Raw genomic sequence first — 15,060 nt, 5'->3', positions numbered from 1 at the left:
CTTCGAGCAAAGCAAATGTACCTCATCGGCGGTATCCTTAAACGAACGAGCATAGATACAAGCCGCATAGGCCTGGACGCTGGCATCACAAAAGGCATGCATTTCAAACCTTAGACCTTAAGCCTTAGGTTGAAGTATGCAGCGCGGAAATGTAGCGTGACCCACAGTAGCGAAGTCCTTGCAAAACTCAGCCCAAGCCGATTCCAGCGGCTGAGGAAGACTTTCATCCCAATGCAGCTTGTCTCTCCACATGCGCTGCATGATGATTTTCGCTTTTGTCAATGTAGGTCCAATCAATCCCATAGAATCATAGCACCGTGCAATGGTTGACAACACCGAACGCTTAGTGTGCTTGCCAACACCGATTTGAGGTCCAAACGTAAACAAGAACTTGTCGTTATGGGGTTCCCAGATGAGTCCAAGCGTTGCCATCATCGAACTTCAGAAAACTTTCCCTTTCCGCCTCAGGCACTTCACGAAGAACATCAGGAGACTTGGAACACCATTTCCTCAACTGAAAATTGCCACAAGCAAGAATATCCGTGGCTTGACGCATAATATCCAGCACTTCCTCGACTTAATTGCCTCCAGAAATCATATCGTCCACATAGAAGTCCTGTAGAATGGTTTCCGAACCCAATGGATACGAAGACGACTCATCCATGGCCAGCTAATGCATAGCTCGAATAGCTAAAAAACGAAGCAGGCTTTGTCCCATAGGTTCCAGTGTTTAGCTTGAAGATCTGTATGTTGTTGTCAAGAGAGTCGCACCTATACATTTTACCGGTATCACCTGTAAGAGCAATGGAAAATGTATGAAATCGAATGAGAGTTTAAAACAGCTTGGCTTGAATGATGGGACCTGACATAAGCAGATCATTCAACGAGAGACCAGATGTGGTAGCTGCAGAGCCGTCCATTACGACTGCTTTGTCGTCCTCTTTAATGACGCAATTATGTGGCAAGAAATATCTACACTTGCTCCTATCTTCTTTTGGCACCAGAGACATATGATCAAGGGACAGGTACTTCTTCATAAACGCCGAATATTTCGAATACAGAGCTTGATTACGCACAGAAGGAATCGGCCAAGGACCATGGGCAAGCGATCGGAATATTCCCCTGAGTGTAATCTAGTGTGATGGTTGACAAAGTGTTCCTCGCAGTGCAGCTTCTGCTTTGTTTACCTAGTGATTGGCTCAAAGATGCTCCACTTCCAAAAATTCACTAACCAACTCATCGAGCCGAGCGCCCGCTACCAGAAAGAATCCATCCTAGATGTGTCTTCTGCAGCAACGGCAGTCCAGGCGACAGCTGAATTTGCCCCACACACAGCAACTCGAAGAAAAGTCCGGCTCCGATGAGCAGGTCAATCCGCTGCGGCTTATAAAACGAAAGGTCAGAAAGCTGGATATTAGAAGGTACAGGCCAATTGGCAGTGCTAACTGTGATGCTAGGTTGATGGTCTGTGATCTTCTGGGCAACGACGGCAGTGATTCCAGAACGAGATCCACCGAGATACCTTCTGTTGGGAAGCTAGCATCTCCTATGCCAGAAACAGCGGTAAGCGATTTGGTTTTTCGAAGTTTAAGCTGATTACCTAGACGACTAGTTATGAAATGCAATTGCGATCCCGAGTCCAAAAGTGCGCTACATGCCACGAAAGTTACAACGCTGTTTTTTACGAGAACGACGGCGGTGGCTAAAAGCGCAGCATCAGATGGACTGTGGGACATAAGTACTTGAGGAAAGGAGGGCGTCAATGCAACCATTGCGTTACGACTTGGTTGTGCTTGTGAGGCTTCAATTGGAGGCACAATTGAAGGACTGCCTCTGTTGGACGAATGAAATGCAAAAGAGTGTGGTGCTTCGATCGGCAAGTTCGGTAGGGACCTGATCTACAATCTCTCAATTGATGGCCCTTTTTTAGGCAATTAAGGCATAGCAATAGCCTTTTGGCTTACAGGCGACGATCATTTGGCGATAAAATTGTAAGCCGTTGAAAATTGGCAATAATGTTATGAGTGCTCTCGCACAATGCTCAGGAAACTGGAGCACTCGATGCTACAAACGACTTTCTATGATGCGTACTCACGGTTTTTCCTGACTTGCCAACCTGATCATCTTGTACTAACATGGATTGATCCGCATTTTCAAGCTTTCGACATCTTTTTTCCAAAAATCCAGATAATTTCTCCCAAGATGGCAGCTCTTGGTTCGACGAAGACTCCTCCCATCTATTTTGAGAGGCTTTGTCCAGCTTCTGAAGAACAGTCGGCACGAGAATACAATCCGCCACTTCTTCCTTGCTTGCAGGGCTGTGCCACTCAAGCAGGAACGTAGATGCTGCAGCTTTTTGATAGGGCTCAGCTCGGACTCCTTGTCAATAACCGCGGTGAACATTGAGAAGAAATTGGCCTACTCCGTATAAATTCCACTGAATTTGGGCAGCTCCAGATGATTTCAGCTCCGTCAATGATTCCAACAGCCCTCGCAAGTGGTATTTATCCATTTGGCGCAACTTTTCACTATCTATTTATGTTCGTATGGACTCTAGCCGATCGAAAATAGCTCTAGCCTTCAGTCTCATGAAGGAAATACGAGATACAGGAACAGGGACTTGGGTGCTGGTTGCAGTCACACTAAAACTTTTACCATATGGAGCAGCGCCAAATGTCACAGAATTACTTTCATTGCCCATAGAAAATGATCCAGTATTTCTACTATTCTTTCTCCGGCTATAGAAAACGGTTGACGTGGAGGGTGCAAGTCGATCACAAGCTGATTATGCAACGCGCGAGTTCAGACAAGTTCAAACGCTTTTGCGTTCACTTTTTTGGCACTTATTATATGCGAAATGTATGCACCAGTAAAACGAACGAAGTGATGACCGTAAAACCAACAATTATGCAAGAGAACGTTCGAGATGTACTCTGATTTCGAGTCCGAATTCCAGAGAGATATTAATGCAGCCGCTCACAAGAGCTGACTGAACGGACCACGCTGGACCACAGTGTAAGAGAAAGCGAAAACGAATAGCGGGCCGCTAGAACTGCTACGGTCGCTACTTTTTTCACAAATGTCACGTGAAACCTTTAAAAACTTTTTCGGCAACTCTGACTCCACATTTACAAGTAATCTAATCCGTTTGTAAATTCTAAAAAAGTTTTATTTCTCGATGGGTTACAAGCATAGCTCCATACACAAAAACACCACGGACAATCGCTCCCGCTCTGAGCAGAACACTTTTGGTTTCTTCGCTTGTGCTATCTGTTTCGCGTCTTCGGGTTGAGCCGAGACACACTCGTGTCTCACAATAACAACTTAAAGAGGCACATTTGATCAAGCGCTCTCAGAAAAAGTGTCTGTAGATGAGCAGAACAAAAAAAGTGTCTGTGAAAAGTGTTTTGGTTTTGTTCGTGTTTATGCCCCAATAATATCTGGGAAATCAATAATGCATATCATTGTGTAGGTACATATGAATATAGGTAAATTTTGTATTAAACAGAGTTAAGCTTAACCACTAACAAGGAATTCAGATTTTCCGCAGTTAGAGAGCAAAAGACTTTTTCGTTCGCACGTGGTGTCGTTGCTCAATGAAAAACAGAATTGCAAAATCGGGTCTTTGCTTGAGCGAAAAGCGAAATGAGCAAAGAAAGATCTGATCGTGTCTTTTCTGGCTCCATTCGCAATGTGTCCGTAAATGAGACGATTTTTTCAGATACCCTGAAAGTGTTGACCGTTTTTTGCGAGCTATGATTACAAGGGTTTGAGGCCGTGGCCGTGAACTACGATTCGAAGCGTTCGACAAATGATTTTCAGTATAAGAGATGATGTGTGACTATGTGATATCAATTTCTTAGCATCTATTAACGGCTGCTGCTCACAAACAGTTCCATTTTTTATTATAACTGAATTAAGACGAGATTGCATTGAATCGTCTAGCGATTTATGGACGGATGGATATATATTCTCCCATTATCTCTCTATTGTTATTTTAGGTTACGTAGTTGTCACAAACTGTGTACCGTTCTTAAAAATATTAGCAGAGAGGATACTACAGAGGTTCTCAATGGGATTCAGGCTCGGAATCAATGCTGCGTTCAACTTTCACCTTATGTTTATTTTCACACCTAATCGACATTTGTTAATATTTTTTTGTTTGCTACTACTTTTATCTACATCTAACATCTATAATGTCGATTCCACATCTAAAATGTAGATTCTACATACACAATGTAGATTCTATATCTTCTCCTCGTGCCCATGTCACGACATGACTTTATTGACGGCTTGCTTGAGCTGTCCCTGTCTCAACCATGTGAAAAATTCTTTGTGTCGATTACTTGATCTCGGATCGGTTTGGCAACACGAGCCCTTCTGCTCACTATACCTGAACACTCCTACCATCTTGGTTTCCCAAAAAGTTATCCAGTCAAAAAACTTTAAATCAAGACAATTGTTTATTTCAAGAAATTGCTACTCCTCCCCCTCTCTATGTAATATCTCGGTCAAATTTCTCTTTTCTTCCTCATTTGCCCGAAAATCTTTGGTCATCGCTGTTGTCATCGGGGGTGGGTTTGACGCTGACATCGATGTGTCATCTGATGATACATCGATCGTCCATACTGCAGTGTAGCGTCAAAAATACACATACACAAAAACACAAGTTTGAAATCTAAAGCCACAGGTAAAATAAAGTCAAATAAACAAACACGTGTAGTTATTTTATATTTAATTTTCTCTTATATTAGACTTTTTTCTGCTTCGTTTCGAGTATTGGTATTCACTAGCTCACATGAGTGTTATGGATGTGGGGTGATGTGGCCAGATGGTTCGAGCATATTCCTGTTTGATTTCCCTACTTTTTTTTTTTATTATTACGGGATTTTATTTATCGAATCTTCCCTATTAGAGACTTACGACAAGTATACAAATCTTAGCCTAATATATTTATTTAATTAGTTACACTTAATTACTTAGAGTACGTCCCTAGCTAAGTATTATTGCTGGGTGGGAAGGTCTCTTCGCCGGAGTCGTGTATGGCTAGTGTGCCAAGTTAAAGACTGCGCAAGTCTATTAGGATGGGCTTGAAGCTTGGCCTGGTACTTTGCTTTCACTTTGGCAATTTCATCTTTAACTGATCCTACATTTAAGTCTTAAGGATATTTTCATTCCGTATGTACCATGGTGCCCCAGTGATAGTTCTTAGTATCTTCGATTGAGCTCTCTGGATTATTTCTAAATTACTAACGCAAGCATTTCCCCATTTCACCATTGCGCTATACGCATCCAAGAAGATGCTTAGCAGCACGTGGGGCCTGTCACCCGCTCTAATGCACTGGATCTACATCTCGGTGGTGCGACCGACTCTGCTGTACGGAGTCTTAGTGTGGTGGCAAGCGACAGAAAAGAAGACGTACAACAAGCTTATGGAAAGGACCCAGCGGCAGGCACTGCTCTGCATTACGGGGGCGCTGAGGTCAACCCCAACAAAAGCTCTCGAAACCATAATCGGAATAGACCCCCTGGACATCCACGCTCAACTGACTGCAGGAAAGGCGGCACAACGCTTAGTAGCATCAGGCAATATGTCTCTACAAGGATTCGGGCACAGTTCAATTGGCCGAGACATGACCAGTATATCTGACTACATGATCCCCCAAACTGGCCTGGATGTAAAAACAACCTCATACATGGGACCCGATGATTGGAAAAGGGGTCGGGACCAGACTCAACACCTCAACATCTACACTGATGGCTCCAAGATGGAAGGAGGAGTAGGAGCAGGCATATACTGTACAGACCCTGAGATAAGGCTGTCCTATAAGCTACCGGACCAATGCACCATATTCCAGGCGGAAGTCTTCGCCATACGGAAAGCGGCAGAGGCTGCTCAGTCTACGGATCGTCCACATGACGTGATCAACCTGTTCGTGGACAGCCAGGCGGCGATAAGATCCATGCAGTCGTCGGCGGTCAGTTCCAGAAATGTCTTGGCAAGCAGGGAGGCACTAGATATCCTAAGCACGACAAAGTCAGTGCGGATCTACTGGGTTCCCAGCCACCAAGGCATCGATGGCAACGAGATGGCGGACGGTCTGGCTAAGGACGGCGTCGGGCTGGAGAACGACAGAACTGAGAACGTGCCTGTCTCCCTTAGAACGCTCCAAAGCGATTTAGAGAAACGGGCCGACACACAGGCAAGAAGCAGGTGGAGCAGAACCACCACCTGCAGAACCTCAAAAACCATGTGCAAGGAGCGCAACAGGAAACTCAGCCACTACATACTGCACCTCCCACGGAAGGACTGCAGAATGTTGGTGGGAATACTCACAGGTCACTGTCTGGCCGCGGCACATGCCGTCAAACTAGGCATCACCAACAGTGGCCACTGCAGGAAATGCGAGGAATCCGGGGCAACTGAAACCCTGGAACATCTCATCTGCAACTGCCCGGCCCTCTCAAGGGCTAGGAGAATATACCTGGGCGCCCCGGTACTGGCATCACTGGAAGATGCCTCCAAGAGGACGCCAGGGGAACTGCTAGCCTTTGCCAAAAACACCTCGATCCTTAGGGACTTCAAAACCTCATAAATATTTTCGAAAGGTTCATACACCCCCATCCGGACAACTAAGGGCCATATTGGCCTATGCGTGGCCCCGTGAGGGCCGTCTGGGTTAACCTAACCTAACCTATTTCCCCATAGCTCGGAGCCGTATGTCCAGATGGGTTTGAGAACTGCATTGTACAAAAGTACTTTGTACTCCAGTTTTAGTGGTGAACGGGTGTTTATTAGCCAATGTAGATTACTAGCATTAAATTTAAGTAGATTTCTCTTCGCTTCGATGTGTTTACGCCAAGTAAGCCTTCTATCCATATGAACACCAAGGTGTGTTACTTCGGTGGTTTGTTCAGCCACGAGATGAGATGATAAGTGATCCGTGGCCCTTCTTGGGCACTTGGAGCGACTTAATATGGCAGTATCATCAGCAAATGTCGAAGTTGTTGTTAGGCTGTTTGTCGGTAGATCTGCTGTGAATATGATATACAGTGTCGGTCCAAGCACGCTGCCTTGCGGTACACCAGCTTCAATTGGATGATATTCAGAGAGGAAATCTTTGCATCGTACTGCGAAACTTCTTTGCTGTAGGTATGACTCCAATATTCCATGGATGTTCTGTGGAAGTAATATTTTGATTTTGTGGATTAAGCCATCTAACCAAACGCGGTCGAAAGCCTGTGCGACATCCAGAAAAACAGCGGAGCAATACTCCCGTCTTTTAAATGCATTTCGTATCTCAGAGGTTATACGGTTTACTTGTTCAATGGTTCCGTGTTTTTCGCGAAATCCAAATTGGTGAGTCGGGATGGCACCGTTGATGTGTAGGTGTTGTTTGATACGATTCAGGAGCAGCTTTTCAAATATCTTTGATAGGCAAGGCAGTAGGCTGATAGGTCTATATGATGATGGCTTGGACTTGTCTTTTCCGGCTTTATGGATCATTGTGATGACTGATTTCCTCCATTCTTGAGGATAATAGCCCCATTTCATCATGCTGTTGAATATCATAGTAAGGAAATACACTGCACAGCTCGGCAATTCTATGATCATTTTTGGAGAGATGAAATCGTGGCCCGGAGCTTTCTTTTGCTTTGACCCTTGTGACTTCTCCTGATTGGAATATGATAGGCGGAGTAGCTTCGGGATTGTTGGTTGGTGGGAGCACAAAGCTATTCGTTGCTGGGTGTGGTTTGAAGACGTTTTCTAGATGGACGGCAAATGTATTTGCCTTCTCTTTGTTGCTGCGAGCCCACTCTCCTGTTTGTGTACGCAAAGGTGATTCACTCTCGATTGGTGGGCATACGCCTGATTTTGCTTTCCACAGTGGGAATCGTTTGCTAGTTGGCGAGAGTTGCTCCATATAGGATATTTGAGCTCGGCTTTTTTCATCTTCTAGGGCTCTGCGTAGTAGGTGGTTGGCTATTTTTAGCCGCTCTTTCGATGCAGGTGATCTGTGTGCTTGCCATTCTCGGCGAAGCCTTTCCCTACTTTCCCTAATTGGTCTCCAATTTAAAAAATCAGTAAAAGTGTTCTGCAAAATATTTTTCTCCAGTTCATCGATGTCCAATCTTTAAAATCAAGTGTCGACTGCTGACAGAATTTTTCCTTTAGCGACCAAATTAAGAGTCGTGCTATAAATTCGAGTTACCTTCGGCTTTACACATGCTACTCGAACTTACTAACGGGTTTGCTCATTGGTTACAGCGCAGCAGCCACTGCGCGAGCGCCAGTTAAATTTTATAAATTTTGTACGAGGGCTGCTTTTTAAGTTTATGTTCTAGGTCACTTCTAGCCTGGGTTGGGTTTTTTAATAAATTTAGTTTTCCATTTTAAGGCCTGTCTTAAGCACCGCGGAAAATGCCAATTTCAATTTTATTAAAAAAAAAGGTTAATATCTTTAAAAAACTGAATTTAAAAAATAGCACTTTGCGTGCTTTTGGATTACGTTGTTTAAGTTTATTTTTTAAATGACTAATAAAATGTGTCACTTCTTTTTTATAATTGGAATATTTCTTACGCTATTGGTAGTTTTCCCCAATATAAAATCCATTACTGCATCAGCGCCGCGATCGTTATTTCACGGCCCTACGACGAAACTCATATGTGACTGAATACAAATTTTCTCCAAAAGGGTCACAAACGGGGGCAAGCCATTACTTTGTGGTCAATTACGATAAATATAAGTACAGTCCGACGTAATTAGTTTTTGTAAGGACACCACAGGTCGTTATTTACACTACTCGCCCAAATTCGAATTTTGTTTTTCCTCAAGGAACTAAACCGACTTTTTCTCATAGATTTGGGGCTTTACAATTTTTTAAGAATTATGGTTTTTTTTCTATGGCATAACTTTTTTTTTAAGAATTTTTGAATTTTTGAATAGAGGTTGCGCTGTGTTTTTTCACAAAACTTAAGTATCTTACATATGGGCTAATCCGAAAATTTTTAAACCAAAGGCAGAAATTTAAAGTTTTCCAAAATCCAAATGTTTGTTAATGGAATAATAGGATACATATTCAAGCTTCAAAAGATATGAGCAATATGGTTTTACGGTGGTTAGTTTTTTCTTGGCTGAGGCCAACCTACACGTACCTCTTAATTTCTTTCTTGTAAAAAAAAGGATATTTTCCATGGTCAAAAAAGTGGGCAAAACAGTCTTTACAGTATTTAGCGCTTAGCCAATCTTAAAATTTGTTTCATTTTCTATTATTTAAGATACAAATCATATTTGTAAGTTATCTAATATATATTAAAAAATTTGAACTAAAAATGGGCACACTGTGTGTAACGTCCGTAACGGAAAAAAGGGTTTTTTTATTTTAACAGAATGAATTTGAACAAATTTTTTTTCCAAACAAGCTTTATAAACAGAGTTTTTTATGCACTTTAATCTAATGAAAAAAAAAAAATACCTTCATTACACATTATTTTGAAAAATACTAATGGCAAAGTGTGTAACGTCCGTAACGACATGAATACTCAAAAATTGTATTTAAATATTATGAGGTGAAAGTACGTGTTTAAATTGGATTTTCACCTGCTGAATATGAATCTGGGCTTCAAATTCGTCTAGGTTGCCGAGAATCCGAAAAACTTAACCTCCCAATAACAAATAAAGTGTGTTTAAATAACATGTGATCCCCCAAGATCCCCCCAAACATGTTATATAATAGTAATGAAATATCTTATACGTTTTTTGTATGTAATAAATTAATAATTTCAAGGTTAAAAGGATTTGTAAATACCTAAATATTTTCCATTTACACAATTTGCTTGATGGAAAAAGTGTAACGTCCGTAACGTAACGTCCGTAACAGACAAAAATTACGATTTCTTTTCAACGGGACTACTTATGCTTATTTTCTTTGCTGGATTAATATGGTCTTATATTCCACTTAATTTGTTGTATGTGAACTTTTTTTGTTTATTGTGCAAAATTCGCTAAAAAAATGTGCAAATGCATTCGGCCTCAAAGTCGACTTCCATTTTTTGTAACGTCCGTAACGGAACTTTAAGCAAGCATAATTTTTTTTCAAAAACAGTAAACCTTTTATTTTAAAGTTTCAATTTCATGAAAATATACCAATGTGAACGCCAGCTGTGTCAACTTGAACAAGTAAATTTGCGTACGAATGTAATGTCCGTAACGCAGGATTAGCCCATATGGTTGTAATGATGGTTGCCATTCCGAAAAGCTTATTAATGCAGCTTTAATTTATAGCCATACACTTTGTGATTTCAGCTTACCGTTTGGGAAAAGTTCGGCTTTCAAATGCAAAAATATTGATTTTTGTGCAGTTTTTGTTTCAAAATTTTGACTTTGAAAACTGAATAAAAGTGGAAAAAAAAGTATATCTTTTGTCCTTCTATTTTTTGTGTATAGGTGCATTAGTTGTTTAAGGTATTGTTTATTAAAATCTATGGAGAGGCGGTGGAGCAAAAATTCGTTAACCAAACCTTAAAAAAATTGCATTTCTTTTCTTTTAAAAATAGCAAAGTTCTTTACAACCAGATGTAAGATACTTAAGCTGGTTTGGTTCCTTGAGGAAAAATCTTGTCGGGTAGTGTTATTGTCCACGAAACACAGAGGACGCAAGTTTATTTTCAGGAAATCTATACTATAAATTTGTAGAAAAAAATCTCCGCAACGCGTGCACCAAATTGCATGCTGTTTTTTTAAATGATAGCCAGAGAATGTGACCTGGTTTGCACAAACAAATTTGTACTTTTCTATAAATAGGTTCCTAAAGAATTAAAAATGAATCAAAAAAATATTAAATTTGGTCCAAAAGTGTGTGTTTGAACGCCTACTTCATTTAATTTCTCCAAAACGCGTGCACCAAATTGCATGCGCTTTTTTTTAAATGATAGCCAGAGTATGCGGCATTCTTTCTTTACAAAAGTTTTCACTTTTCTATAAATAGGTTCCACAAAAATTTAAAATTAGTCAAAAAAAATCTCAAATTTGGTCTAAAAATGTGTGTTTGAACGCCTACTTCATTTCATTTTGTGTCATTCTGTAGAACAAATTTTGTCTAAAAATGTGTGTTTGAATACCTATTTCATTTCATTTTGTGTCATTCTGTAGAACAGAACATTTGATGATAGATTTTGTTTTTTATAATTTTTTGTGTGAAAATTTGTTTTCTGAAAAAATTACAATTTGTGTAAGTATATTTGTTGCTTTTGAAAATGTGTGCGTTTTAAATCAACCTGTGTGGTTTTTAAAGTTAAATGTCGAGACGATTAAATTTGGGTCACGGCGAGCCGTGAAAGTAGCCTAGACATTACACATTGCAATGAAAATAATCGTCTACGCACAGCAAGGTCCCGTTCAAATCAACGGAACAATGATGCAACAACAACTGCAAATGAACGTCGTGATATACAAAATCTACAAGGTGTTGCGTTCGCGTAGTGTCACCGATTACGCTTCTCATAGGCAAATTATAATTGGTCCAATCAACGACCGTTGTCGCCATTGTCAGGCATTAAAATATAAAAGTGAAGCAGATGGGATGTGCTGTGCGAGTGGTAAAGTGAAATTGCCTGAATTAGGCAGCCCACCACAACCATTGAGCACATTACTTAATGGATTGACACCTGAGTCTAATAATTTTTTGAACAATATACGAAAGTATAATTCGAGTTTTCAAATGACATCTTTTGGCGCCACAAATATTAAAAGAGACAACTTCATGCCAACGTTCAAGGTAATTAAATAGTTTTGTTTATGCAAATTGTACGTTTGTTCTCATTCTATCATATATTTTATTCAGATTCAAGGTCAAATATACCATCGAGCTGGCTCTTTGTTACCTTTCGACAACGCAGACCACCAATTTTTGCAATTATATTTCATCGGGAACGCGGAAGACGAAGCTGATCGTCGGTGTGCCATTATTACCAACACGCAGAGACAAATTATTTTCGATTTGCAAAATATGTTCCATGAGCACAACGAATTGGTTCAGGTTTTCTAAACATCGCTTGACCGAATGCCATCTGACGATCATAAAATTTTTATTCGAGCTGATAAAACACCGGTTGGCGAACATGCAAGGCTTTTCAATGCACAAACAGTTGAAGTGGCAATAGTCATAGTTGGTGAGCAATGTAATAATCGTGATATTGTGCATCATCGTAGAAATGAACAACTTGAACGTGTATCCGAGACTCATCGCTGTTATGATGCACTACAATATCCCATATTGTTTTGGAGCGGACAAGATGACTATAATTTCAACATTAAAATGATAAATCCAGTAAACGGTCGAGAAGGAACAAAGAAAGTTAGTGCTATGAATTATTACGCATATTGGCTGCAGATACGGCAAAATCAAGACAACCACATGTTGAGGTGTAGAGCACTTTTCCACCAGTATATTGTTGACATGTATGCAAAAATTGAATCGGAACGGTTAAATTTTCTTCGATTCAACCAAGCCAAATTACGTTCCGAAGAGTATGTTTATTTTCGTGATGCCATTAACAACGATGGTAATGCACAAAACGTTGGAACTATGATAATATTACCGTCATCGTATGTTGGAAGTCCCATCATATGTTTGAGTACACTCAAGATGCGATGTCATACGTTCGCCGTTACGGTCGACCAGACCTCTTCATCACATTCACGTGTAATCCGCAATGGGAAGAAATCGCGGAATTATTGTTTGTTGGCCAAACATCGAAAGATCGCCATGATATTTTAGCACGTGATTTTAGAAAAAAATTGAAATCACTCATGGATTTAATTGTCAAAGACGGTGCATTTGGGTCTGTTCAATGTTGGATGTATTCAATTGAATGGCAGAAACGAGGTTTGCCCCATGCGCATATAAAAAATAAGGCCGAATCAAATTTACGATGTGATTTCGGCAGAAATTCCAGATCCGACAGTGGATCCTGAATTGTTTGAAGTGGTCACCAAAAATATGATTCACGGTCCATGTGGTGCGTTGAATTTGAATTCACCCTGTATGGTTGAAAGGAAATTCTCCAAACGTTTTCCAAAAAATTTGGTCTCCGATACAGTGACGGGATACGATGGATATCCCGAATATCGGCGTCGATCAACTGAAGATAATGGCCATTCGGTAACTTTGAGAGTTAACGAGAAGGAACGTGTGAGTCGCTTCTGGGGATGCGACTCTTCTTATACCCGTACTCAGTCAGTAAATACATTTTTGAGCTTATGATTTTTTAGAATTTAAAAATTACAAAAAAAATTTTACATGTTACATTTTTTTGCTACATCTATTATCTAGATCTACAGCTACAATGTATATTCCACATCCAACATGTAGATTGTACATGTACCATTTATATTCTACATCTCCTCCGCTAGGGGTTGCTCGCGCACTGAACGCGGCAGAGTGTGCGAGCGAGAAAGAGAATCAGTAGTGTCACCAGCGCTGGAGAAGGAGAGGGAACCAACAGAAAATTAATTTCTTCATTCTATAATTATGATCCGATCTAGTTCAGATTCGGCAATCTGGTAGATATGGGCATTCTCTAAGATAATGCGTTTTTAGTTTTATCGTATCTTTAAAAATGTGCCTGCCACAGATTTTCGTTTTTTGTGGGGGCGGAAGAGGGCGGGGCGAAATTTTGAAATACACTTGGAGCAGTGTGATATCACATTAGTCTGGAAACCAAATTTGGTTTCTCTAGCTTTTATAGTCTCTCAGATCTAGGCGCTCATCAAGACGGACAGACGGACGGACGGACAGACGGATATGGCTATATCGACTCGGCTATTGATGCTGATCAAGAATATATATACTTTATGGGGTCGGAAACGTTTCCTTCTCTACGTTGCACACATCCACTTTTACCACAAATCTAATATACCCCTTAACTCTTTTTTGAGTACGGGTATAAAAATCAAGATTTGGAGATTGATAACACTACTCGACAAAATCGAACTTTTTTTTTCCTCAAGGATCCAAACCGACTTTTTCTGATAGATATGGGGCTTTAAAATTGTTTAAAGAATTATGGTTTTTTTTCTATGGCAGAACTTTTTTTTGAAGAATTTTTGAAGTCTGGTATTTTTTTTTAACTTTTTTAAGAGGTAGCGCTTGTTGGCAGTTGGGCCCGCCGCCTTCAAAAAGGTATTTTTTGTTCATTTTTTCCATATTTTAGGTTTGGTTAACGAATTTTAGCTCCAAAGTCTCTCCATAAATTTTAATGAGCGATACCTTAAACGACGCCAAATTAATGCACCTATACACAAAAAAATAGAGGACACAGGATATAATTTTTTTTCGACTTTTCCCGAGTTTTTAAAGTCAAAATTTGGTAAAAAATACCGCACAAAAATCATAATTTTTGCATTTCAATGTATTATATTGTTACGAACTTCTTGGTGGTGGGGCAAGGTCGGCTAGCCAGTCATCCCAGGGCTGGATACTTCCCAAGCCCTCAGTTCGCACAACAAACCAAACAAATCGAGCATCTCAGACAATATTTGAAACGGCTACAACAAAAACGGAAACTAACGTAACGACACATCAAAAATAAACCATACAGACGCTACTCGAAAAACAATCTCCTACCGCTACGTGGACCAGGTTGAGGTGTTGGTCTTGTACCTCCGACGTACCCACCCTACCAGAGATCCGGATCCGACTATCTCGGGTCTCCCTGCCATGTGCAGCATCTTCTTCATCCTCCCGTAGTCTCAGTTCGCTTTCCCCCCATTTTAAAACTTTAGCACTTCATCTTTTTGTATATTTTCACCTTAAATCAAATTTTACACACATTCTTTTTATATTCTATAGCTCCTATCTGGTTTAGGTCGACCTCCTAACCCCCATCCTAATCTCTTCCTTTCTGCGACCTAAATTATGGGCATGGGCGTATTATATTAAATATGATTAAATAAATAAATAATTATAAATAGGGAAAATTACATATATAATAACAAATAAATAAATATAATTAAAGGTAAATAAATAAATAAATGTATAAACAGATATGCGACGGCC

General features: G+C 40.3%; 1 long non-coding RNA gene across 1 annotated transcript; it reads left to right on the top strand.

The window, feature by feature from the left end:
- Positions 1 to 11,197: 11,197 nt before the first annotated feature.
- Positions 11,198 to 13,253, top strand: LOC111076542. Its single transcript, XR_002608045.2, has 3 exons — positions 11,198 to 11,232; positions 11,296 to 11,778; positions 11,845 to 13,253. It is a non-coding gene; the product is annotated as an uncharacterized LOC111076542 (long non-coding RNA).
- Positions 13,254 to 15,060: the final 1,807 nt, after the last annotated feature.

The sequence above is a fragment of the Drosophila obscura genome, unplaced genomic scaffold (assembly GCF_018151105.1).
Source record: "Drosophila obscura isolate BZ-5 IFL unplaced genomic scaffold, ASM1815110v1 contig_31, whole genome shotgun sequence".
NCBI lineage: Eukaryota > Metazoa > Arthropoda > Insecta > Diptera > Drosophilidae > Drosophila > Drosophila obscura.
Note: the sequence above shows the minus strand (reverse complement) of the source record. Positions and strands in the feature narration are given on the sequence as shown.